The sequence below is a fragment of the Schistocerca serialis genome, chromosome 7 (assembly GCF_023864345.2).
Source record: "Schistocerca serialis cubense isolate TAMUIC-IGC-003099 chromosome 7, iqSchSeri2.2, whole genome shotgun sequence".
NCBI lineage: Eukaryota > Metazoa > Arthropoda > Insecta > Orthoptera > Acrididae > Schistocerca > Schistocerca serialis.
In genome coordinates this window covers 298109628-298134382 of record NC_064644.1, presented here as the reverse complement: position 1 = coordinate 298134382, position 24755 = coordinate 298109628, and the positions used below count along the sequence as shown (strand labels likewise).

At 45.4% G+C, this 24755-nt stretch overlaps 1 protein-coding gene across 1 annotated transcript in view; it reads right to left on the bottom strand.

Annotated features, from left to right (window-relative positions):
* The window catches only part of LOC126412301 (uncharacterized), a 226504-nt gene that overhangs the window by 60472 nt on the left and 141277 nt on the right, over positions 1-24755 (bottom strand). The window lies entirely within an intron of this gene.

Sequence of the window (24755 nt, the reverse complement as noted above, 5' to 3'; positions counted from 1 at the left end):
CGTCAGTGTCAGCCAGTTTGCCGTGGCATACGGAGCTCCATCGCAGTCTTTAACACTGGTAGCATGCCGCGACAGCGTGGACGTGAACCGTATGTGCAGTTGACGGACTTCGAGCGAGGGCGTATAGTGCGCATGCGGGAGGCCGGGTGGACGTACCGCCGAATTGCTCAACACGTGGGGCATGAGGTCTCCACAGTACATCGATGTTGTCGCCAGTGGTCGGCGGAAGGTGCACGTGCCCGTCGACCTGGGACCGGACCGCAGCGACGCACGGATGCACGCCAAGACCGTAGGATCCTACGCAGTGCCGTAGGGGACCGCACCGCCACTTCCCAGCAAATTAGGGACACTGTTGCTCCTGGGGTATCGGCGAGGACCATTCGCAACCGTCTCCATGAAGCTGGGCTACGGTCCCGCACACCGTTAGGCCGTCTTCCGCTCACGCCCTAACATCGTGCAGCCCGCCTCCAGTGGTGTCGCGACAGGCGTGAATGGAGGGACGAATGGAGACGTGTCGTCTTCAGCGATGAGAGTCGCTTCTGCCTTGGTGCCAATGATGGTCGTATGCGTGTTTGGCGCCGTGCAGGTGAGCGCCACAATCAAGACTGCATACGACCGAGGCACACAGGGCCAACACCCGGCATCATGGTGTGGGGAGCGATCTCCTACACTGGCCGTACACCACTGGTGATCGTCGAGGGGACACTGAATAGTGCACGGTACATCCAAACCGTCATCGAACCCATCGTTTTACCATTCCTAGATCGGCAAGGGAACTTGCTGTTCCAACAGGACAATGCACGTCCGCATGTATCCCGTGCCACCCAACGTGCTCTAGAAGGTGTAAGTCAACTACCCTGGCCAGCAAGATCTCCGGATTTGTCCCCCATTGAGCATGTTTGGGACTGGATGAAGCGTCGTCTCACGCGGTCTGCACGTCCAGCACGAACGCTGGTCCAACTGAGACGCCAGGTGGAAATGGCATGGCAAGCCGTTCCACAGGACTACATCCAGCATCTCTACGATCGTCTCCATGGGAGAATAGCAGCCTGCATTGCTGCGAAAGGTGGATATACACTGTACTAGTGCCGACATTGTGCATGCTCTGTTGCCTGTGTCTATGTGCCTGTGGTTCTGTCAGTGTGATCATGTGATGTATCTGACCCCAGGAATGTGTCAATAAAGTTTCCCCTTCCTGGGACAATGAATTCACGGTGTTCTTATTTCAATTTCCAGGAGTGTATTAACTTTCGTAATCATAGTTGCTGTGATGATATCACGATCGCTAATTCCCGTTTCCATACTGACATTGTCGATAAGGTCCTGCTTGTTTGTAGCTACGAGGTCCAAGATATTTCCACTGCTTGTGAGCTGCCGAGCTAACTGCTCAAGATAGTTTTCAGAAAACGTCTTCAAAAGTATTTCGCACGACTGTCTGCCCGTACCCCCGCAATGAATCCATAGACATCCCAATCTATACTAGGTGGGTTAAAGTCGCCTCCAACTAGAACTACATGATCTGGGTATTTACGCGCTATTGACCTTAGACTTTCTTTGAATGACTCTACAACTGTCGCAGCAGAAACGGGTGGCTGGAAAAACATACAACAATTAACTTTGTACGCGACCATATGATTTTGCTGTCACACTCAACTTCGACCTCATTGACATATCACCATTTAGCGGTTTATTGCTTTGGTCTGACAACGAATGTTGGGATCCTTGTTCAGGGCAACTTAGCTATTATGACTCAGTTATATGTCACCTGATGATGTTGTTTTGTGTCACGAAACCATTTGCGATCTCATCGCAAATAGATGAAATCAGCTGAAGCGGTTTCTTAGTCCTCAAGATGAGTAGTCGCAGCTGTGGTAGCCCTGTCTACAAGATTTGCAACAGCCATTTTGTTTGTAACAAGGAACAACTCAATCTTTTACGTTGATAGTGGCTGTCGCTGAAACTAATATTTCCTTGGGATGATTACATTTACGCATACGAGTGCTAATACAAATCGAAGCATAAGAGTAAATGTGCCGGATGAAAAACGAGACACATCCAATATATGAACATGGTCGTCAGAGTTTTTATTTCGTTATTGTTTGCTCCATAACATTCAATTTTATCTGAAACAAGATTTCATTACTACATGGGCTAGCTAGTGTGGCCGAGCGGTTCTAGGCGCTTCAGTCCGGAACCGCACGACTGCTACGGTCGCAGGTTCGAATCCTGCCTCGGGCATGGACGTGTGTGATGTCCTCAGGTTAGTTAGGCTGAATTAGTTCTAGGTTCTAGGGAACTGATGACCTCAGATGTTAAGTCCCATGGTGCTCAGAGCCATTTAAACCATTACTACATGATCGGTGGAAGAGCACAAAGACATTGAATGACCAAAATGTTTATATTCTTATTTACCACGGTTCATACGACTAAAACTGAGTAACAACTTACTTTAAAATATAGAGATGTGTGTGGTCTACTATCTACCAACATCATTTATCACTAAAACTGTGCATGTGTGTACAATCGATGTATGAAAGTTAAAAAATGTAGGACTATAGAAGCAAAAGCCACTAAAGAAACAATACCACGCAGTAGATAGTTACGGCTAGCAGATTCCCAAGACTTTTATACGAGGAACTATCTAGCGAGAAGCTATACTCTTGGTTGAAATACTGTATTTTAACAGTTGGAGAGCTTATGGCCATATTTCTTAAAATACCTTCTCCATTCATTTTAATGTGACTAACTGTTAAATGCCCGAATAACCACATTTTGCAGCGCTGGCAGCTGCGAGACGTGCAGGTACAGTCAACGAAATTCTGGAAGGTATTGACAGAGATGTGGAGCCGTGCTGGCAGCAGTGGCGTGGTCAGCTGTGCTAGGATTCTCGGTTGAGGATCAATGGCTCGAACATTCAGATGGAAGTGGGACCGAATATTCTCGATTGGGTTTTAATCTGGGGAGTTTGATACCTAGAAGAGTATGGTAAACTCATTCTGGTGCTCTTCGAAACACGCACGTGTACTGCGAGCAGCGTGACACGTCGCATTGTCCTTCTGGTAGACGCCATCGTACCGAGGAAAAACGAGCTGCATGTAGGGGTGGATAGGGTCCTCGAGAACAGACGCATATTTGTATTGATTCACTGTGCCTTCCAGAATGTCGAGAGCACCCAGGGGTTGCCAAGAAACCATTCCCCAGACCATAACGTTCTCTCATTGTTTACTTTCAGACCTTACACGCCGGACACACCAACGGCCTTATGTCCGGTGGAGCATAAGTACGCGATTCAGCCGAAAAGGCCAGATGCCGCCACTGAGTGGACGTCCTGCAGCAATACTGGCGTGGATATTCCAGCCTTCGTAGCAACAGTCAGCCTGGGTGTACGAAGCAGATGCCTGCTGCGAACTCCGTCAGGCTGCGACATTCGCTGAACATTCGGTTGAGGAGACACTGTTGATAGCCCCTTGTTTCATCTACACTCATGCTCAAAAATTAAGGATAATTGCAGAATATGGTGCCACACAGGGTGGCACTACACAAAACTGGCGCTAATAGCATAGGCACGTAGGAAACATACAGGACACAGATCTGTAAGTCCACGGTATTGGTGATAAGTTGAGAAAACCGTCCCGAAACACATGTACTACAAAACGCCACAGTTTCCTGCACTTGTACCCCGGCATCAATATGGGACATAATCACCATGCTCACGTACACAGGCCGCACAACGGGTTGGCATACTCCGGATTAGGTGATCGAGGAGCTGCTGAGGTACTGCCGCCCATTCTTGCACCAGTGCCTGCCGGAGCTCCTGAAGTGTCCTAGGGGTGAAGACGTGCAGCGATACGGCGACAGAGAGCATCCCAGACGTGCTCGATGGGGTTTATATCTGGAGAACAGGCAGGCTACTCCATTCGCCTGATATCTTCTGTTTCAAGGTACTCCTCCACGATGGCAGTTCGGTGGGGCCGTGCGTTATCATCCATCAGGAGGAAGGTGGAACCCACTGCACCCCTGAAAAGGCGGACATACTGGTGTAAAATGACGTTCCGATACACCTGACCTGTTACAGTTCCTCTTTCAAAGACATGCGGGGGTGTACATGTACTAATCATTATCCCACCCCACCCCACACCATGAAACCACGACCTCCATAAACATCCCTTTCAAGGACATTAAGGGGTTGGTGTCTGGTTCCTGGTTCACGCCAGATGAAAACCCGACGATAATCGCTGTTCAGACTATACCTGGACTCGTCCGTGCAATCACCGTGTACAGTGTTCTTGACACCAGGCTTTACGAGCTCTCCTGTGACCAGGGGTCAGTGGAATGCACCTTGCAGGTTTCCAGGCGAATAAACCGTCTGTTCAGTATTTTGTAGACTGTGTGTCTGGAGACAACTCTTCCAGTGGCTGTGGTAAGGTCCCGAGCAAGGCTACCTGCAGTACTCCGTGGCGGTCTGCGGGAACTGATGGCGATATATCGGTCTTCTTGTGGTGTTGTACACTGTGAACGTCCCGTACTGTAGCGCCTTCACACGTTTCCTGTCTGCTGGAATCAGCACTTTGTGGCACACGGAGGGCCCGTGCTAAGACCTGCTGTGTTTGAACAGTCTCCAGTCGCCCTAGTATTCTACCCCTCATAACGTCATCAATATGTGTTCTTTGAGCTATTTTCAACGTACAGTCACCATTAGCACGTCTGAAAACGTCTGCACACTTACTCGCTGTGGCAAATGCCGGGATGGTTCCTCTGAAAGGGCACGGCACCGAGCGGGGTGGCGCAGTGGTTAGACACTGGACTCGCATTCGGGAGGACGACGGTTCAATCCCGCGTCTGGCCATCCTGATTTAGGTTTTCCGTGATTTCCCTAAATCACTCCAGGCAAGTGCCGGGATGGTTCCTCTGAAAGGGCACGGCCGCCTTTCTTCCCCATCCTTCCTTAATCCGATGAGACCGATGACCACGCTGTCTGGTCTCCTTCCCCAAACCAACCAACCAACCAAAGGGCACGGCCGACTTCCTTCCCCGTCCTTCACTGATCCGACGAGACCGATGACCTCGCAGTTTGGTCTCTTCCCACAAACAACCCAACCCTTACTCGCTGCATCGTACTCTGACATGCACCAACACACCTCTGCGTGTGTGGACTGCTGCCAGCGCCACCGTGCGACGACCGCAGGTCAAATGCACCGCTTGGTCATACCCCCAGGTGATTTAAACCCGCAAACCGCCCACCAGAGCGTTGTTTCACAATGTATCAGCATTATCCTTAATTTATGAGCATGAGTGTAGACGGTTAGTTGCTCTACTGCTGCACGTCTATTCGCCCGTGAACAACGCCACAGCCGTCGTCCAGCCCTGACATCTATGGCCCGTGGTGCATCACAGTTGCCTTGGTGCCGGTTTTCGGATCGGGCCATTTTGCCACGCACACTACTCTTTATCCATGGCAGCAAGCGAGCAGTATGCAAACTTAGCTGTTTCGGAAACGTTTCCACCCTTGGCCCCAAAGCCAACGATCATGCCCTTCTGGCCGTCAGATAAACCCCTCCGTTTCCCCCTTACGACAGCGATTGCACTGTTTTCTGCGTCCTCCGACACGATTAATATCCCCTCCACTGCTAGTGCTGCCACCTGCCGTCTTTGGGTAGTTATTGCAAGCTGACGTCGAATATTTGTAACATTGGCTCGGTTTAAAATAGTGCAGTACATGACCTAAGTTCATGGCTTGTAAAAAATAAACTAACGCTAAATCACAGTAAGACTCAATTTTTAAAGTTTCTAACACACAATTCAACAAAACCTGACGTTTTAATTGCACAGAACGGGCATATGATTAGTGAAACTGAACAGTTCAAATTTCTAGGTATTCAGGTAGATAGTAAGCTGTCGTGGAAAGCCCACGTTCAGGATCTTGTTCAAAGACTTAATACTGCCATTTTTACTATTCGAACAGTATCTGAAGTGAGTGATCGTTCGACACGAAAATTAGTCTATTTTGCTTATTTTCATTCGCGTATGTCCTATGGTATTATATTTTTATATTTTGGGGTAACTCTTCCCATTCTAAAAGGATACTTTTGGCTCAGAAACGGGCAGTTCGGGCAATAAGTGGTGTAAGCTCACGAACCTCTTGTCGCCCCTGTTCACGAGCCTTGGTATTTTGGCATTGGCCTCTCAATATATGTATTCCTTACTGTCATTTCTTGTTAACAATATTATCTTACTCCCAAGAAGAAGCAGCTTTCACTCAGTTAATACTCGACAGTAATCAAACCTGCATTTTGATCGGACTTCTTTAACTCTTGTGCAGAAGGGTGTGTAGTATACTGCTGCATCCATTTTCAATAAGCTACCACTCAAATTCAAATATCTTAGCAGTAATCCACGCGCTTTCAAATCGAAACTGAAGAGTTTCCTCATGGGTCACTCCTTCTATTCTGTCGAGGAGGTCCTTGAAAAATTAAGCTGATTCTTATTGTATTGTTGATGGCTTTTACTTAATGTTATGGACTGACTTTTTTCGGATTCATGGACATTAATTTTTATCTGTTATTACTTTTGTGTTGTAATTTCATGTACTGACACGTTCCATGACCTTGGAGATTTGCTCCTCTTGGTCCTACGGAACTTGACCTGTAAATAAAATTTAAAAAAAATAGGCGGAGTTCACATTAATGTGACTTGACCGTGCAGAATTTGCTGTGTTGTCGTAAGTTGGCCAGCCGGTGTGGCCGAGCGGTTCTAGGCGCTTCAGTCTGGAACAGCGCGACCGCTACGGTCGCAGGTTCGAATCCTGCCTCGGGCATGGATGTGTGTGATGTCCTTAGGTTAGTTAGGTTTAAGTAGTTTTAAGTTCTAGGGGACTGATGACCTCAGATGTTACGTCCTATAATGCTCAGAGCCATTTGAGCCATTTTGTCGTTCATTCTTCACTTATTAGTCAGCGAAATTCGAATGTGTCGTTTCAGCGAAGTGATTGAAACACATCGGTATGGAACAGTACTTGCACGTTACAAGGCGAACAGATGTGGATACTACATCGTTTTTGGTGTAACTGCACTGCGTAAGGCGAACCGGTGTACATGCTACATCGCTTTTAGTGTACATCTACGGTATTAGTCTAACTTCAAAAGGAACACTGATCACAGTATCAAATGATGGAGTATCAATTTTGCAACCAGACTGTCGTCTCTCAAATGTTAACACGTGATCTAAACGGTGAGATTGGTTGGTTAGTTGGTGTGGGGGACGTTACCAAACAGCGAGGTCGTCGATCCCATCGGAATAGAGAAGGATGGGGAAGGAAGTCGGCCGTGCCCTGAAGCGACTTAGGGAAATCACGGAAAACGTAAATCAGGATGGCCGGACACGGGTTTGAACCATCGTTCTCCCGAATGCGAGTCCAGTGTGCTAAACGGTGAGAGAGGATCCCTGATAACTAGCAGTGCTATTGTCAGCTTTCAACCGTGAAGTGAAAACGACAGTCGCAGCACTGATGTGAAAAACTTATGGACGAAAGTAAGTTTCTGATAATGTCACTGACAAGTCACATAAGTCGCTGAAACTTTTACCAAAAGTAAGAAAGAACTGCTATGAATGGTACACAGGCAACTGACAGAAATCAGCAGTAAGACGAACAAAAGGGAACACAGGGTCACAATAACACTGAGTGTACCGTGAGTGTGCCGTGTTCAAAGACCTGGGAAATTATGCCTCCGCACACCGTAACACCTGGACCAGCAAAACAGTCATGTTCGACAATGCTGGACGTATCCTCATAAGGTGATGGGTGGGAACACGTAATGCACCCCTCCTAGGAACATTAACGAATACGATCATTTTGTTGGTTCACGTGTTGTGGTGTGAGAAGGCATGATGTTGCATGGGCGTATTGACCTCTGAATCTTTCAACACGATCCACTCACCTGTCATTGTTATGGTGACACTGTACTCCTTCCTCATGTCCGTCTTTTCAGGGGTCCATTCGGCCGTGACTTCTTTAAGTACGACTATGCGCGACCACATCGAACAGCTCCTGTGGAGGAGAACTTGGAATGAGAGGTTATTCAGCGAACGGACTAGCCTGTCCGTTCCTCCGTCTTAAATTCGATCAAGCACGTGTGGAATAAATTGGGGAGGCGTTTTGCAGCACGTCCACATGCAGCAATAACCATTCAGCGGACGAATGGAATGCCCTGTCACAAGAACACCTCACCAGCCTTGCAGCCGGCATGGGAGCAAGTTGCAGGGCATGCATTGCCTTCCGTGGTGGTCAGTCACTGTGTTCCGCCGTTGTAATGTCTAGGGGACCATCATAAACCCCGATGACTTCAGTGTAGTTGTGTGTTTGAATAAAAGTCTCATTTCTCTCCATATCACTGCGTATTTCTCTCAGTTACTTTCTGTACTATACTGTAACAGTTCTTTCTACGTATAGTCCAAGTTTCCGGGAGCTTTGTTACTTGTCAGTGACACACCATGCCCCATTAAGGTTTGCACAACAGAGTATATTAGTAAACCACTATCCCGGAACACGGTACCAGTTGCAAGTTGCCTATTTTCGGCTTCCAGGGACAACAAAAATTTTATCTTCAACATATTGCGTAATTATTGACCACGTCTAAAAATTTAAAATGCTTTCATACTCTGCTAATGAAGAGGGACAATCTTGTAATAAAAATTTGACACAATAGGACAGGTATGAAAAGATCCTGGAGAAGAGAATAAGAAGCAGTATTGAAAGTAGACTGCAAGAGGAGCAGTATGGTTTCAGACCGGGAAGATCAACGGACCTCATATTTGCGGTAAGGCAACTGCAGGAAAGGCATTATGAGTACGGGAAGGACTTAATCATGGCCTTTTTAGATATTGAGAAGGCGTATGACAGTATCTGTAGGGACAAGCTCTGGGATGTGCTGAACGCAAAAGGGATAGATGAAGAGATAACACGAAAAGTCAGAAAAATGTATGAGGGAAGTGAGAGTTGTGTGAAAGTGGGGAGGGAACGTACTGCATGGTTCAAGCTGGAAAAGGGGCTGCGACAGGGAAGTGCACTTTCGCCTTTATTGTTTATTATTGTTATGGATGAAATCCTACAGCAAGTGTCAGATGCAATTGGAGATCATAAAATGAAAGCAGTGCTTTTTGCCGATGACCTGATGTTATGGGGAAATTGCGAGAAGGAGGTGCAAGAGCAGTTAGATGCATGGGAGGCAACGGCAGCACAATATGGAATGCATTTCTCTGCAAAGAAAAGTGAAATAATTGTCACAACAAGGAAGACGAATAGGCCAAATGTGGATATAACTTGTGGAGGGGAAAAACTACAAGTGGTAGAGAACTTCAAGTACCTGGGAAGCGTGATTGAAAGTAAGGAGGGAAACGCAATGGAAATAAATGAAAGGTGCAGAAAACCAGGGCAGTTCTACACATGCATTAGGGGGCTTATTTGGAGCAAGGAGGTGCCACAGAAATCCAAGGGAATTATATACCGAACCTACTTTGTCCCCATATTGGCATACGGAAGTGAGACGTGGGTAATGCACAAAAGCGACAAAAGTAGAATACAGGCTAGTGAAATGAAGTTCCAGAGGAGCAGGTTGGGTGTAACAAGACGAGACAGATTGCGAAATGTGTATGTGAGGGAAAGACTAAAGGAGGAACCAGTACAGGACAGGATAGAAAAATCAAGACTGCAGTGGTACGGACACATGAAGAGAATGGATGAGGGAAGAATTCCAAAGAGGATGTTTGATCTGCAACTGGAGGGGAAGAGGCCCAGAGGAAGACCAAGAGATAGATGGGTGAAGGGAGTGAAGGAATGTGTGACGAGAAGAGGAGAGAACTGGACGAAGGTGGAAGAGGGGGAATGGTGGAAAGACAGAACGCGATGGAGAGGCTTGTGTTCCCGACAGACCCAGCCAGTGGCTGGAAACTGTCCAAGATGATGATGAGGACAGATATTACAATCAGAAACTGTGTGTTTGTCCTGAGACAGTGAAAACGATGGTATGCAAATATCCAGATTATATTCACCCATTATTTGAGAATCAAAGCACTTAGCGACTTCTAACAAACTTTAAGCTTTCAAAACCTTTCCTAAACTATTTCTCATTTCCATGCTTAAAGTCAAATAATAAACACATTAACTCATTTGTAAAGTAATCATATTATTGAAGCTGTTTTATATGTAGGAATTTGATTCTTTAAGAAATCGTGTGTTTTCTGATAGCTGCCTATTATAACACTGCGACAGCACTGAGACGGTACCATAAACGCGTAAACAAAATCGCGTATTAACTGGAATTTGCTATGGAACACGCACGAAACAGACGTACCAGACCCGCATTAACTATCAGGGACCTTCTCTTGCCATACCGACTACAGCACTGTATCTCGGTGCAGAAAGTCGGTCGTAAACAACGGAGTGAAGACGGATGATGAAATATCGATCATGAAATGTGACCTGCGGTTTGTCGTTTTCCGAGCATACAACAAAGGGTGTGTAGAAATGTGTTAGAAACTGTAGGGATTTATTCTTGACATCAAAACTTTAGATGAAGTTCATATGAACATCGGTCCGAAAATCCTTCATTAGGGAGGTATGAAAGGAATTCCTTGGTTGGGTATTTTACTTCAGATGTGTAGTTTTACTCATTTCTTTGTTTACAGTTGACCATGACTTTTTTTTGTCCGATTGTTCTGTTTTAGTTTAGCTTCTATCACAGCACATAACAACGATGAATTGCGTGTACGGTCTACAAATGTACATTCGGTTGCAAAACGTAAACTTCATGCCACACTTTACCCTGAAAGGCAGATAGTTTGTTCAAGAACGTTTGTACAAATCTGTCAACGCTTGCGAGAGACGGGGGCATTTGAGAAGAGAGTTGCAGATGGTAGGAGATTACGTGATGTACGAATGCCTCATCTTGAAGAATGGGTTTTTCGTACTTTTTCCCAGTGATAAAGACGGCACTCCAGCTTTGGAAAAAGAGTGGCGTATATGAAATCACTTGTAATTGTGGCTAATTCTATATAGGTCAGCCTGGCAGAGCAATACGCACCAGCTTGAAGGAACATCACAGAAGTTGGAAACTTAGAAAAGGAGAGTCTACTTTTGCAGACCACCCGCTTTAAGAAGACCATAGTTACAAAGTGAAACATGAAGTATTACATCATATCCATAAGGGAAGGAAGATGAACTATGTTGAAATAATGGAAAGTTAATAAATATTTGTCCATCAGCCTACGCTTAGTACTGAATGACCAGACTCCAGTTCCCTTATTCGCCACTTCTAACCGCAGATACGACTCATAAACCCATCCAGGCCATGTTGTGAATTACCCCCTCTTGTTCTGGTCCCATTCATTTTTATTTCAGTTACTGTATTTTATCTTGTTGTATCAAAAATTTTACTTTGTATGATCACAGCTGCTTCGCTTACCTGCTTAATCTCACTAGTACATCTCATCTGTTTGTAATTTAGGACCTATTAAAGACAAGATTATTTTGTTCAGCCACACCGTTGGAACATGTCACCAAAATTTATTTCTCAATTTACTTTCTTCATGAACAATTGTTGAAATTTGTATATAGTTCATTAGCTAATGTGTCACATATTTTATATTAGTGAAATATTCTTACATGCCGCGCATTTACGCAGAAATAATTCCCTTTGTTTTGCTCCTAAACTTAACGTTAACATATCCATCTCTGAAAATGGAGATGCACTAGTTTAAAATCTTTGCTCCAAAAAACTTTCGCTGCACCACTTTGGTTGGTTGTTTGGGGAAGGAGACCAGACAGCGTGGTCATCGGTCTCGGGAAGGATGTGGAAGGAAGGCGGCCGTGCCCTTTCAGAGGAACCATCCCGGCATTTGCCTGGAGTGATTTAGGGAAATCACGGAAAACCTAAATCAGGATGGCCGGACGCGGGATTGAACCGTCGTCCTCCCGAATGCGAGTCCAGTGTCTAACCACTGCGCCACCTCGCGCGGTGCACCACTTTCTTATCTTTCTACCTGACGACGGAATAACAGCCGAAAATTGATTTGTGAAATACAAAATAAATGTTGTAGAATATTATACTAATTTTGCGTGTGTTTACATTCGTAATGAGATAATCAAACACTGATCGCTTTGTTCGGCCTCCGTGCATAATCGTTGGCTTCCAAACTAATACTGCTGCGTGATTATCGCTGTGATGGCACAGTGTGTGCACTGAAAGGATTTTGGATAAGTTCCAGTGTCCGATTCCACTTGTCAGTTATGAGCAATGACACATCAGAATCAAGGACGCTGCATAGAAGCAATCTCTGAAAGGAGCGAATGATTTTCGTAAACAAAGACTGTAACTCTGACTCGGCGAACTCGATGCGAGCACGCGCCTGTTACTCGCTCGTGTGCATCGAACCTTCGGCCCCGGAACAAATTCCATGTGGAAGCAAAATGAATGTACTCTCAAAAACACACGTTTTGAGCCGTAATTTGTTGGCGTGGCGTGTCGGGAAAGGGATGCCATTCATATTGGTGCGTTATCCTATAATTTCTGACGTCACGTTTTGACTTTAACGCTAGGAGTGTTGCTGTAGAGTCATGAAGAGGTGGCCCGCGAACTTAAGTCAGTATGTGATCAAGCGCTCGGGCCACCAAAGGTAGCCTACGCCTGCTCTAGCATTGGTACGACGGTGAGTCAAATGAAAACCTTAAATATTTTTTTAAATATTATTTATTGTGCAGAGGTGGTACAAAGCTGTATCACTTTTCAAAGTGCATAAATTCCTTTAGAAAAAAATTCTTTTGGTAGTCCGCGCAAACACTCATGCACCGCGTGGCGTACCTCTTCATCAGAACGGAACTTCTTTCCTCCCATTGCGTCTTTGAGTGGTCCAAACATATGGAAATCACTTGGGGCAAGGTCTGGTGAGTATGGTGGATGAGGAAGACACTCAAAATGCAGGTCTGTGGTTGTTGCAACTGTTGTACGGGCAGTGTGGGACCTTGTATTGCCATGTTGCAAAAGGACACCTGCTGACAGCAGTCCAGGTCGTTTTGATTTGATTGCAGACCGCAGATGATTTTTTAGGAGATCTGTGTATGACGCACTGGTGACAGTGGTCTCTCTAGGCATGTAATGCTCCAAAATGACGCCTGTTTCGTCCCAAAAGAGAGTTAGCATAACCTTCCCTGCTGATGGTTCTGTTCGAAACTTCTTTGGTTTTGGTGACGAGGAATGCCGTCATTCCTTTCTCGCTCTCTTCGGTTCCGGTTGGCGGAAGTGAACCCAGGTTTCGTCCCCAGTAATGATTCTTGCAAGGAAGCCATCACCTTCTCGTTCAAAGAGCCGAAGAAATTCTTCACAAGCATCAACACGTCTTTCTCTCATTTCAGGGTCAGCTGCCGTGACACCCATCTTGCAGATGCTTTGTGAAGCTGCAGCACATCATGCAAAAGGTGGTGTACTGACCCATGACTAATCTGTAAACATGCTTCAGTGTCATTCATTGTTACTCGGTGGTTTTCCTTCGCTATGGCTTTAACTGCTGCAATGTTCTGTGGAGTCACAACTCGTTGTGCCTGACCTGGACGAGGAACAACTTCCACTGAAGTCACACCATTTACGAACTTCCTACTCCATTCGTAGACTTGCTGCTGCGACAAATATGCATTACCCTACTGAACCTTCATTCGTCGACGAATTTCAATAGGTTTCACTCCTTCAGTACACAAAAACCGAATAACAGAACGCTGTTCTTCGCTGGTGCAAGTCACAAGTGGGGCAGCCATCTTTATACTGATACTGCGACGGTATATGTGCATCTGCACTATGCTGCCACCTACATGCCATTCTGCACGCTGTTTGTAGCACGATTACCAACTTACAGGATAACGGCGGCAATTTCGATCTGTTATTACAAATTTAAGGTTTCCATTTGACTCACCCTCGTACTATTTCATTATCACATCTGCTGTAGTTCTTTTCTGGACATTTGAAGTGTGGGAGGTTTGCAAGGGATTTTACTCCAAGTTTCATAGGAAGCATATTCCAATACAGGGGCTCTTGTTTAGCGCTCCAAGCGCTGAGGGATAAGGAGGGAACAGAAGAGGAAAGTGAAGGCTGTACCCGCATGGCGCTACAGAAAAGCAATCGCCTCGTCAGACACTAAGATTTTCGTTGTGCACTAGGAATGCTATGGCGTCTACGCACTTGCCAAAAGAAAAAAGGAGAAGCCGTATTTTTCAATGCAGATCGAGAATGAATTTACTTTTCACATCGCTTAAAGGCCATGAAAAGTGCTTATTATGCCATCGCCCTCTCAAGAGTTGGAGAAGCACGGATTTGAACGTCATTACAACGCCAGCCACAAGGGAAATATCGTTTGGCGACAGAAGTGGCGGTCAAGATAAAGTAATCCTGTGAAAAATTAGCTTCAGTTTCATGAAGTGGACCATTACCTGTAACTTAAGACCGTCATTTGTGTACCAGAGATGACTGACTGTGTTTCAGTAACTGAAACATTTTTTATGAGTTCTCAAAGACATTACAAGACACTGCGCGACTGAAAATGGATTTCGATTTAATTGTCTGACCCTTTTCGCCTTTGACTGCTAATGTACCACATTAGTTCAACCTTATACTTTCAACACATGCGTCCGAACGTTTTACTTTTTCTCCTGTTATGGAACTGACAAAACCCCATCAACATTAGCATTTAACAGATTTTAATCTGCGTAACTCCATAACTAGCACGAACCATAGTTCTAAACATATTACATTTTCTAAAATCCGAATGAGACAAATTTATAAACATCTCATCTTATGTTAAATGCCTGTATGTAAAGCTTTCTGTAGCTCTAGAATGAGATTTTCACTCTGCAGCGGAGTGTGCGCTGATATGAAACTTCCTGGCAGATTAAAACTGTGTGCCCGACCGAGACTCGAACTCCTGCGAAGCAGGAGAGCTTCTGTAAAGTTTGGAAGGTAGGAGACGAGGTACTGGCAGAAGTAAAGCTGTGAGTACCGGGCGTGAGTCGTGCTTCGGTATCTCAGTTGGTAGAGCACTTGCCAGCGAAAGGCAAAGGTCCCGAGTTCGAGTCTCGGTCGAGCACACAGTTTTAATCTGCCAGGAAGTTTCATTTCTGTAGCTCTGCTCGCTGTCTAATGTACTTATTTACTCAAATAATAAAAGAAGTTGCTGTGGCAGAAAAATAAGAAATTAAATATAAACACTGGTTACATCTACATCTACATCTATACTCCGCGAGCCACCTTACGGTGTGTGGCGGAGGGTACTTATTGTACCACTATCTGATCCCCCCTTCCCTGTTCCATTCACGAATTGTGCGTGGGAAGAACGACTGCTTGTAAGTCTCCGTATTTGCTCTAATTTCTCGGATCTTTTCGTTGTGATCATTACGCGAGATATATGTGGGCGGTAGTAATATGTTGCCCATCTCTTCCCGGAATGTGCTCTCTCGTAATTTCGATAATAAACCTCTCCGTATTGCGTAACGCCTTTCTTGAAGTGTCCGCCACTGGAGCTTGTTCAGCATCTCCGTAACGCTCTCGCGCTGACTAAATGTCCCCATGACGAATCGCGCTGCTTTTCGCTGGATCATGTCTATCTCTTCTATTAATCCAACCTGGTAAGGGTCCCATACTGATGAGCAATACTCAAGAATCGGACGAACAAGCGTTTTGTAAGCTACTTCTTTCGTCGATGAGTCACATTTTCTTAGAATTCTTCCTATGAATCTCAACCTGGCGCCTGCTTTTCCCACTATTTGTTTTATGTGATCATTCCACTTCAGATCGCTCCGGATAGTAACTCCTAAGTATTTTACGGTCGTTACCGCTTCCAATGATTTACCACCTATGGCATAATCGTACTGGAATGGATTTATGCCCCTATGTATGCGCATTATATTACATTTATCTACGTTTAGGGAAAGCTGCCAGCTGTCGCACCATGCATTAATCCTCTGCAGGTCCTCCTGGAGTACGTACGAGTCTTCTGATGTTGCTACTTTCTTGTAGACAACCGTGTCATCTGCAAATAGCCTCACGGAGCTACCGATGTTGTCAACTAAGTTATTTATGTATATTGTAAACAGTAAAGGTCCTATCACGCTTCCCTGCGGTACTCCCGAAATTACCTCTACATCTGCAGATTTTGAACCGTTAAGAATGACATGTTGTGTTCTTTCTTCTAGGAAATCCTGAATCCAATCACAAACCTGGTCCGATATTCCGTAAGCTCGTATTTTTTTCACTAAACGTAAGTGCGGAACCGTATCAAATGCCTTCCTGAAGTCCAGGAATACGGCATCAATCTGCTCGCCAGTATCTACGGCACTGTGAATTTCTTGGGCAAATAGGGCGAGCTGAGTTTCACATGATCTCTGTTTGCGGAATCCATGTTGGTTATGATGAAGGAGATTTGTATTATCTAAGAACGTCATAATACGAGAACACAAAACATGTTCCATTATTCTACAACAGATTGACGTAAGCGAAATAGGCCTATAATTATTCGCATCTGATTTATGACCCTTCTTGAAAATGGGAACGACCTGCGCTTTCTTCCAGTCACTAGGTACTTTACGTTCTTCCAGCGATCTACGATAAATTGCTGATAGAAAGGGGGCAAGTTCTTTAGCATAATCACTGTAGAATCTTAAGGGTATCTCGTCTGGTCCGGATGCTTTTCCGCTACTAAGTGATAGCAGTTGTTTTTCAATTCCGATATCGTTTATTTCAATATTTTCCATTTTGGCGTCCGTGCGACGGCTGAAGTCAGGGACCGTGTTACGATTTTCCGCAGTGAAACAGTCTCGGAACACTGAATTCAGTATTTCTGCCTTTCTTCGGTCGTCCTCTGTTTCGGTGCCATCGTGGTCAACGAGTGACTGAATAGGGGATTTAGATCCGCTTACCGATTTTACATATGACCAAAACTTTTTAGGGTTCTTGTTTAGATTGTTTGCCAATGTTTTATGTTCGAATTCGTTGAATGCTTCTCTCATTGCTCTCTTTACGCTCTTTTTCGCTTCGTTCAGCTTTTACTTATCAGCTATGATTCGACTACTCTTAAACCTATGATGAAGCTTTCTTTGTTTCCGTAGTACCTTTCGTACATGATTGTTATACCACGGTGGATCTTTCCCCTCGCTTTGGACCTTAGTCGGTACGAACTTATCTAAGGCGTACTGGACGATGTTCCTGAATTTTTTCCATTTTTGTTCCACATCCTCTTCCTCAGAAATGAACGTTTGATGGTGGTCACTCAGATATTCTGCGATTTGTGCCCTATCACTCTTGTTAAGCAAATATATTTTTCTTCCTTTCTTGGCATTTCTTATTACACTTGTAGTCATTGATGCAACCACTGACTTATGATCACTGATACCCTCTTCTACATTCACGGAGTCGAAAAGTTCCGGTCCATTTGTTGCTATGAGGTCTAAAACGTTAGCTTCACGAGTTGGTTCTCTAACTATCTGCTCGAAGTAATTCTCGGACAAGGCAGTCAGGATAATGTCACAAGAGTCTCTGTCCCTGGCTCCAGTTCTGATTGTGTGACTATCCCATTCTATACCTGGTAGATTGAAGTCTCCCCCTATTACAATAGTATGATCACGAAACTTCTTCACGACGTTCTGCAGGTTCTCTCTGAGACGCTCAACTACTACGGTTGCTGATGCAGGTGGTCTATAGAAGCATCCGACTATCATATCTGACCCACCTTTGATACTTAACTTAACCCAGATTATTTCACATTCGCATTCGCTAATAACTTCACTGGATATTATTGAATTCTTTACTGCTATAAATACTCCTCCACCATTGGCGTTTATCCTATCCTTGCGGTATATATTCCATTCTGTGTCTAGGATTTCGTTACTGTTCACTTCCGGTTTTAACCAACTTTCCGTTCCTAATACTATATGCGCACTATTTCCTTCAATAAGAGATACTAATTCAGGAACCTTGCCCTGGATACTCCTGCAGTTTACCAATATTACATTGAATTTTCCTGTTTTTGGTCTCTGAGGACGGACGTTCTTTATCAACGATGATAATGTCCTCTCTGGTAAGCCGTCAGGTATTTTATCGTTTCGCCCAAGGGGGGGTCCCTCTAACCTAAAAAACCCCCGTGTGCACGCCACACGTACTCTGCTACCCTAGTAGCTGCTTCCGGTGTGTAGTGCACGCCTGACCTGTCTAGGGGGGCCCTACAGTTCTCCACCCAATAACGGAGGTCGATGAATTTGCAACCATTATAGTCGCAGAGTCGTCTGAGCCTCTGGTTTAGACCCTCCACACGGCTCCAAACCAGAGGACCGCGATCGACTCTGGGCACTATGCTGCAGATATTAAGCTCAGCTTGCACTCCGCGTGCGATGCTGGTTGTCTTCACCAAATCAGCCAGCCGCCGGAAGGAACCAAGGATGGCCTCAGAACCCAAGCGGCAGGCGTCATTCGTTCCGACATGTGCTACTATCTGCAGCCGGTCACACCCAGTGCGTTCAATAGCTGCCGGAAGGGCCTCCTCCACATTACGGACGAGACCCCCCGGCAAGCACATCGAGTGCACACTGGCATTCTTCCCCGACCTACCCGCTATTTTCCTAAGGGGCTCCATAACCCGCCTAACGTTGGAGCTCCCTATAACTAATAGGCCCGCCCTCTGTGACTGTCGGGACCTTGCCGGAGAATCGGCCACTGGCCCAACAGGCGAGGCATCCTGTGGTGGCTCGGAAACGATGTCATCACCACTAGGAAGCACCCCGTACCTGCTGGAAAGGGGTAAGGCAGCTGCCACGCGGCCAGATCCCACCTTCGCCTTTCGGCCAGGCACGCGCGAGCCCACCACTGTCCGCCATTCACCCTGGAGTGATGGCTGACCGGTAAGATGCTCACTGCCGGAAGACGCAGCGACATCAGGGGTTCCATGTGATTCCAAGGCCACCGAAGTAGGCATAGGTCTCACCACAGTTGCCCCAACGCCACTACGAGCCGACGCCTGCGCCTCGAGCTCGATGAGCCTAACAGACAAAGCCTCCACCTGCCCCCGAAGAGTGGCCAATTCTCCTTGCGTCCGCTCACAACAACCTCAGTCCCTACACATGACTATGTTTACCCTACTCTATACGGTGACAAATTCCCAAGATAATCTTCTGATGAGCTACTCTGATAATCAAGAAACACTCACTGAAATACGAGACGCGAAAACTACGCTAGGTTTTCCCAGAAAAACTATTTAAAAGCTAAGCGCAGCAAATAAGTACAAAAACGCTTTATACAAACAGTACTCGCTGCTGCTGGTGCTCTCGCTCTGGCTGTCACAAGACAACTGCTGATTCAAGTGACTAGTGGCTAACGGCCGCGAAACAAACAAAAGACGGTTTTAGGGCGCTTTCTGTTCTAAACGATCAAGAAAACACTAAGAAATCTAACACGAAAACTACGTAAAGTTTTATCAAGAACTGTTAGTTACTATGCAGAGCAGATAAACACAAATAGAATCCCTTCCTTAGTGGAAGGTCGTAAACAAAATGCAAAATAAACGCTTTATACAAACAGTACTCGCTGCTGCTGGTGCTCTCGCTCTGGCTGTCACAAGACAAGTATGCCGCAGTATTCGCCTCATAGAAGTACTTGAATTGTTGCAAACACGTCTTCCTAAGTTTCCCCCGTGTGCTGCCTTCTTCCTATAGCCGTCTCACTCACACACCTGCTCGGTATAGCGCAGTGGTGGGGGAAGACGAACACTGAGTAGAGTCGGCTGCGCTCGCGGAGCGTGAGCGCGCTTCGGGAGCACACATCTTGGTCAGGCATGTTCTAACACCAAAGTCAAAAATGCGGCACTATAACTTGAGGAAGCTGTATTTCAGTGTGGCGTCAGACCCGTTGAGCCTATGATGCAGTAAGCGATATTGCAATGCATTAGCCCCGGCATACGGACAGTGCATTCGAACGTCAACGTTGAGTGTGCCGAGTTCACTGTGCCTCGATTGGTGTAAGGAGAGTGAATATTGGACAATTGAACAGTGGAGAAACGTTGTTTGGAGTAACGAATCACGGTACACAATGTGGGGATCCGATGACAGGCTGTGTGTTTGGTGAATGCCTGGTGAACGTCATCTGCCAGCGTGTTTAGTGCCAACAGTCAAATTCTGAGGCGGTGGTGTTATAGTGTGGTCGTGTTTTTCATGGAGGGTACTTGCACCCCCTGTTGTTTTGCGTGGCACTATCACAGCACAGGCCTACGTTGATGTGTTAAGCACCTTCTTGCTTCCCTCTGTTGAAAAGCAATTCGGGGATGGCGATTGCATCTTTCAACACGATCGAGCACCTGTTCATAATGCACGGCCTGTGGCGGAGTGGTTCCACGACAATAACATCCCTGTAATGAACTGGCCTGCACATTGTCCTGACCTGAAAGCCGACTTCGTGCCAGGCCTCACCAAACGACATCGATACGTCTCCTCAGTGCAGCACTCCGTGAAGAATAGGCTGCCATTCCCCAAAAAACCTTCCAGCACCTGATTGAACGTATGTCTGCGACAGTGGAGGTTGTCATCAAGGCTAAAGGTGGGCCAACACCGCATTGAATTCGAGCATTACCGATGGAGGGCGCCACGAACTCGCAAGTCATTTTCAGCCAGGTGCCCGGATACTTTTGATCACATAGTGTATTTCGTCTCCCGACTCTGTACTGGAGGGAGATAGCATCATATGACGCAGGTGGCGTTCTTCCATCTCATCGGTTTACATTCAAACGTGCGTTCAGAATATTGGACATCCTAGATATTGCCGGCCGCGGTGGTCTAGCGGTTCTAGGCGCTCAGACCGGAACCGCGCGACTGCTACGGTCGCAGGTTCGAATCCTGCCTCGGGCATGGATGTGTGTGATGTCCTTAGGTTAGTTAGGTTTAAGTAGTTCTAAGTTCTAGGGGACTGATGACCACAGATGTTAAGTCCCATAGTGCTCAGATCCATTTGAACCATCCTAGATATTGCTCTGCGCGTCCGGAAGGACTCCTCAACGTGCTTTTTCCATGTCATGAAGTCAGAAATTCGTGAAGCGCAATTTCGACGGCTTCATTTGTTGTTCTCTGTACTTCACGTGTTCAGGAATGCTCCTAAACGTCAAGCTCGACGTTATGAGGTCACACATCTGGTCACGCTCGACGTCCACCATGTCCTGCGTGAGTTTGAGTTCAAAGTTCGCTGACGTCGTAGCTCTTCTGGACAAAAATGAGGGATATTTTTGAACGAGAAATGTTGCAAGGTAGGGATAGCGCACAGCTTGGATTATCGAAAGACCTATTCATTCATTCACGCACTGTTTTCCCAAATCTCATCATGGAGCTTTCAGGGACGTGGAACGAGCCAAAATAACGTATTACCAGAAATAAGTAGTCCCTGCAAGCTAGTTGTGTGATAAACAAGATCAACTGATTATGACCGATACCAATCTACTCACGCCCAATAGTATATGAGAGCAGTGGTACGGGATTGTTGGCTGGGAGACCCCAACTGGTTGTTCAGCCACCAAATCGCGAGGAGTTTTCTTACTCTGCACTCAATGGCTCCACGCAGTGTATAAGCGTTGTGAGCTGAATCTATTACCTGTAAGTGCCGGTAATGTTTCTTGTACGTGTTTCAGAAAGAAAGAGAGTGTACTGTGGTGTCACGTTAGTGTCGTGGAATGATGCGGGAAGGGAGAGAGTGAAACCCGTTGCCGGCACACGCCTAATACTTTCTAAAAGCACCAAAGGGACCGCTGGATTTAAGTACCAATCCGACTGTCAGATCCCCATCAACAGGGTCACAAACTCTCACTTCACGAGGCGCTGCCGAGAGGTCTATAAGGACGGTTTGGAAAGACTAGTTTTGTCATTCGTCGTTCCGTATCTGTTAATTGTAGGTGATTCTAACGAGTGTTTGTGTAGTGTGGTTTCATGTTTTTGAGTATGATTCATTTTGGAAACAACGTCTAGATTACTTTACATATGTTTCAAAAAAGCCACCGCTCCTTGTTTTAAATTGCACAGCTGCCAGTTTTAGCTGATACTCTGAACAAATAATTTACGCAGCTTCGCACAGAACACTATTAGCTGCAGAAGTAATGGCAAAACACGATCAGTTTAATACAGGCAAATGAGCTAAGTGTAATTTTCTCCTTTAGGCCAAATATTCTGTCTTGCTGTAGCAGTGCCTACTGAGGAATATTTTTCTTGGTTTTTGGATATCTAGTGTTGTTAGTTGACGTCTGTCACGAACTTTTACAGCATTGCCGCAACTACTGGCAAGCTGCCCCTCATGTGAACTGACGCTTCATTGTGGCACACAGGCCACGGAGGACGGTTCGCCAGTGACACTGAGAGCTGTAATTGCTGGGACTTGCAAAACTACCGCTCTCCTAATTTACTTCTGGTTTCGCAATAACCGCAGCTACCGTCACTGACATCACCAAAAAAATGTGACGGTGTTGATCAAAATGAACGGAACTCGAGGATCTGGATAAAGATCACCAAAGATTTCTTCTTAAAGGCTGCACACATACTTAGCACAACCATTAAGTAAACGATGAACTTCAATAAAATTCAGCAAAACGAAAATGAAAATATTATGTACCATACTATAACTGATTGGTTTCCCTTCCTAATGAAGTCGTAGTTTAATGAGTTTAATATTAAGATTTCTTCCATGTGAGTTATCCTAACCATACACAAGCAAGGAACCTGACACCGCTTTCTAGCTGTACCCTAGCGCACACGCAGCAGTAAAAACAGCACTAGCTCGTGTTGTTAGTAGCGGTTAGTTGCTGTGGTGGCACTCTGCTGTTCTGAAATGTTCTGCGCAGCAACGACAGGCGAAGCAACAATTAAATGTTGTTCTACTGGTCTTCAGCTAGAAGAGTAGTTTAGATGCCGTTTTCCACCCACGTTGGTCTGTCCTATGCGCTTTGATTCAATTTATAAGTATCTTGCTTTCACTTACGCTTGGTCAGTGTACAGGCAGTAACATCGAGGACAGGCTACAACCGTTCTCAGCTGTTGCTTCCCTTTCATGTGAAATGAAATGAAGTCCTATGCTTCTTTACAGAGCGTAGGGGAACGATGCGGGAGACCCGCACCGCCTTACTAGGCAAGGTCCTAGTGGTTTGCCGTTGCCTTCCTCCAACCGTAATGGGAATGAATGATGATGATGAAGACGACACAACAACACCCAGTCATCTCGAGGCAGGAAAAATTCCTGACCCCGCCGGGAATCGAACCCGGGACCCCGTGCTCGGGAAGCGAGAACGCTACCGCGAGACCACGAGGGACGGACTCCCTTTCATGTACTTCGTCTCTTATAACTGCTATCTGGTTAATGTACAAGTTGTAAATAACCTGGTAACTTCATAATTTCAAAGAGTGTAGTGCAGTCAACGGTGAAAAAGCTATCTCTAAATCTACAAAGCTACATACGTAGATTTTCCTTTCTTCGACCCATTTTCTAGGACAATTCGTTGTGTGAGTATTCCCTCGCGTAATCCTGCATTTCTCAGGTTTGCTTGTACGTATTTTTCCATTCTTGTGCAAATAATTTGCGTCAGTATCTTGTAAACATGATTTATTAAACTGATGGTTCGATAACACTCACGACTGTCAGTATCTGTCTTTTTAGAAATTATTATATTCCGCATTATTTTGTCTGCTAGTACGTCTTCAATATCAAGTGGAATAGTTTGGCCATGGCTGAACCTCCCAAGGCACTCAATAATTCTGTCATCTACTCCAGGTTTCTAGTTTTTAATAAAGTCTTTCATTGAATCTAAAAAATGAGACAGACAGGAAATGCAGATGGCGAAGTAGAGATGGATAGGAGAAATGAAGAAATGCAAAGCTACAGAAGCATGCTGACTATGGGAAAGGTAGAAGCGGGTGAGCAACTCAGTTGGAAACTCAGTAAAAGAGAGAGAGAGAGAGAGAGAAAGAGAGAGAGAGAGAGAGAGAAAGAGCAACGAAGATGATATCGAAGATTTTGTAGAGCATCTGATGTAAGAAAATATTATTATTATTGTTATTATTATCATTATTATTAAGCAACAGATTGAGAAGGGGAAGCAACTTATACTTGTGTGGCCCCTTTCCCGTTTAGAAAGTGCCGCGTACCATTGTGGAACAGCGAGGCTTTGTGCGAGCTATGTGCGATTAGAGAAGTGAAGTTTGCTAAAAAATTCCTGGACGTCACTCGCACTGAAAATGTACCTAGGGCCAGTTTAAAACTGAGTTTGAAAATATTACAAGGGGGGAATATAAGTAGTATGCTATAAGTAGTATGTTAACGCCGGCCTCGATTGTTCTGTCTACACAATGACACGTCGGACACGGTTGGCTCTGTAAAAAAAAAAAAAAAAAAGTTGGCCATTGAAAGTAAATGATTAAGCAAACACAAATTTAGAGTAATTGACACTATAATTAACAACTTGGACTTAACGTACATATAACATGTTAACACTTACGTCAAAACAATGACAGAGCTTGAGTGATTTGAAAAGTTTAGAAATCACGAATAAATGTCCATTCATTAAACACGCTGTGTTTTTCACACATACTAGTCTCACATGCAACAAAATGACAGTATACATCCGTAGAATTTAACAAATTACAAGTCTAATAATGACGCCTATGTAATGGTGCGTCCTTATTATGCAGGAGATAAAAAGAGAGTGGTATCGTCCGG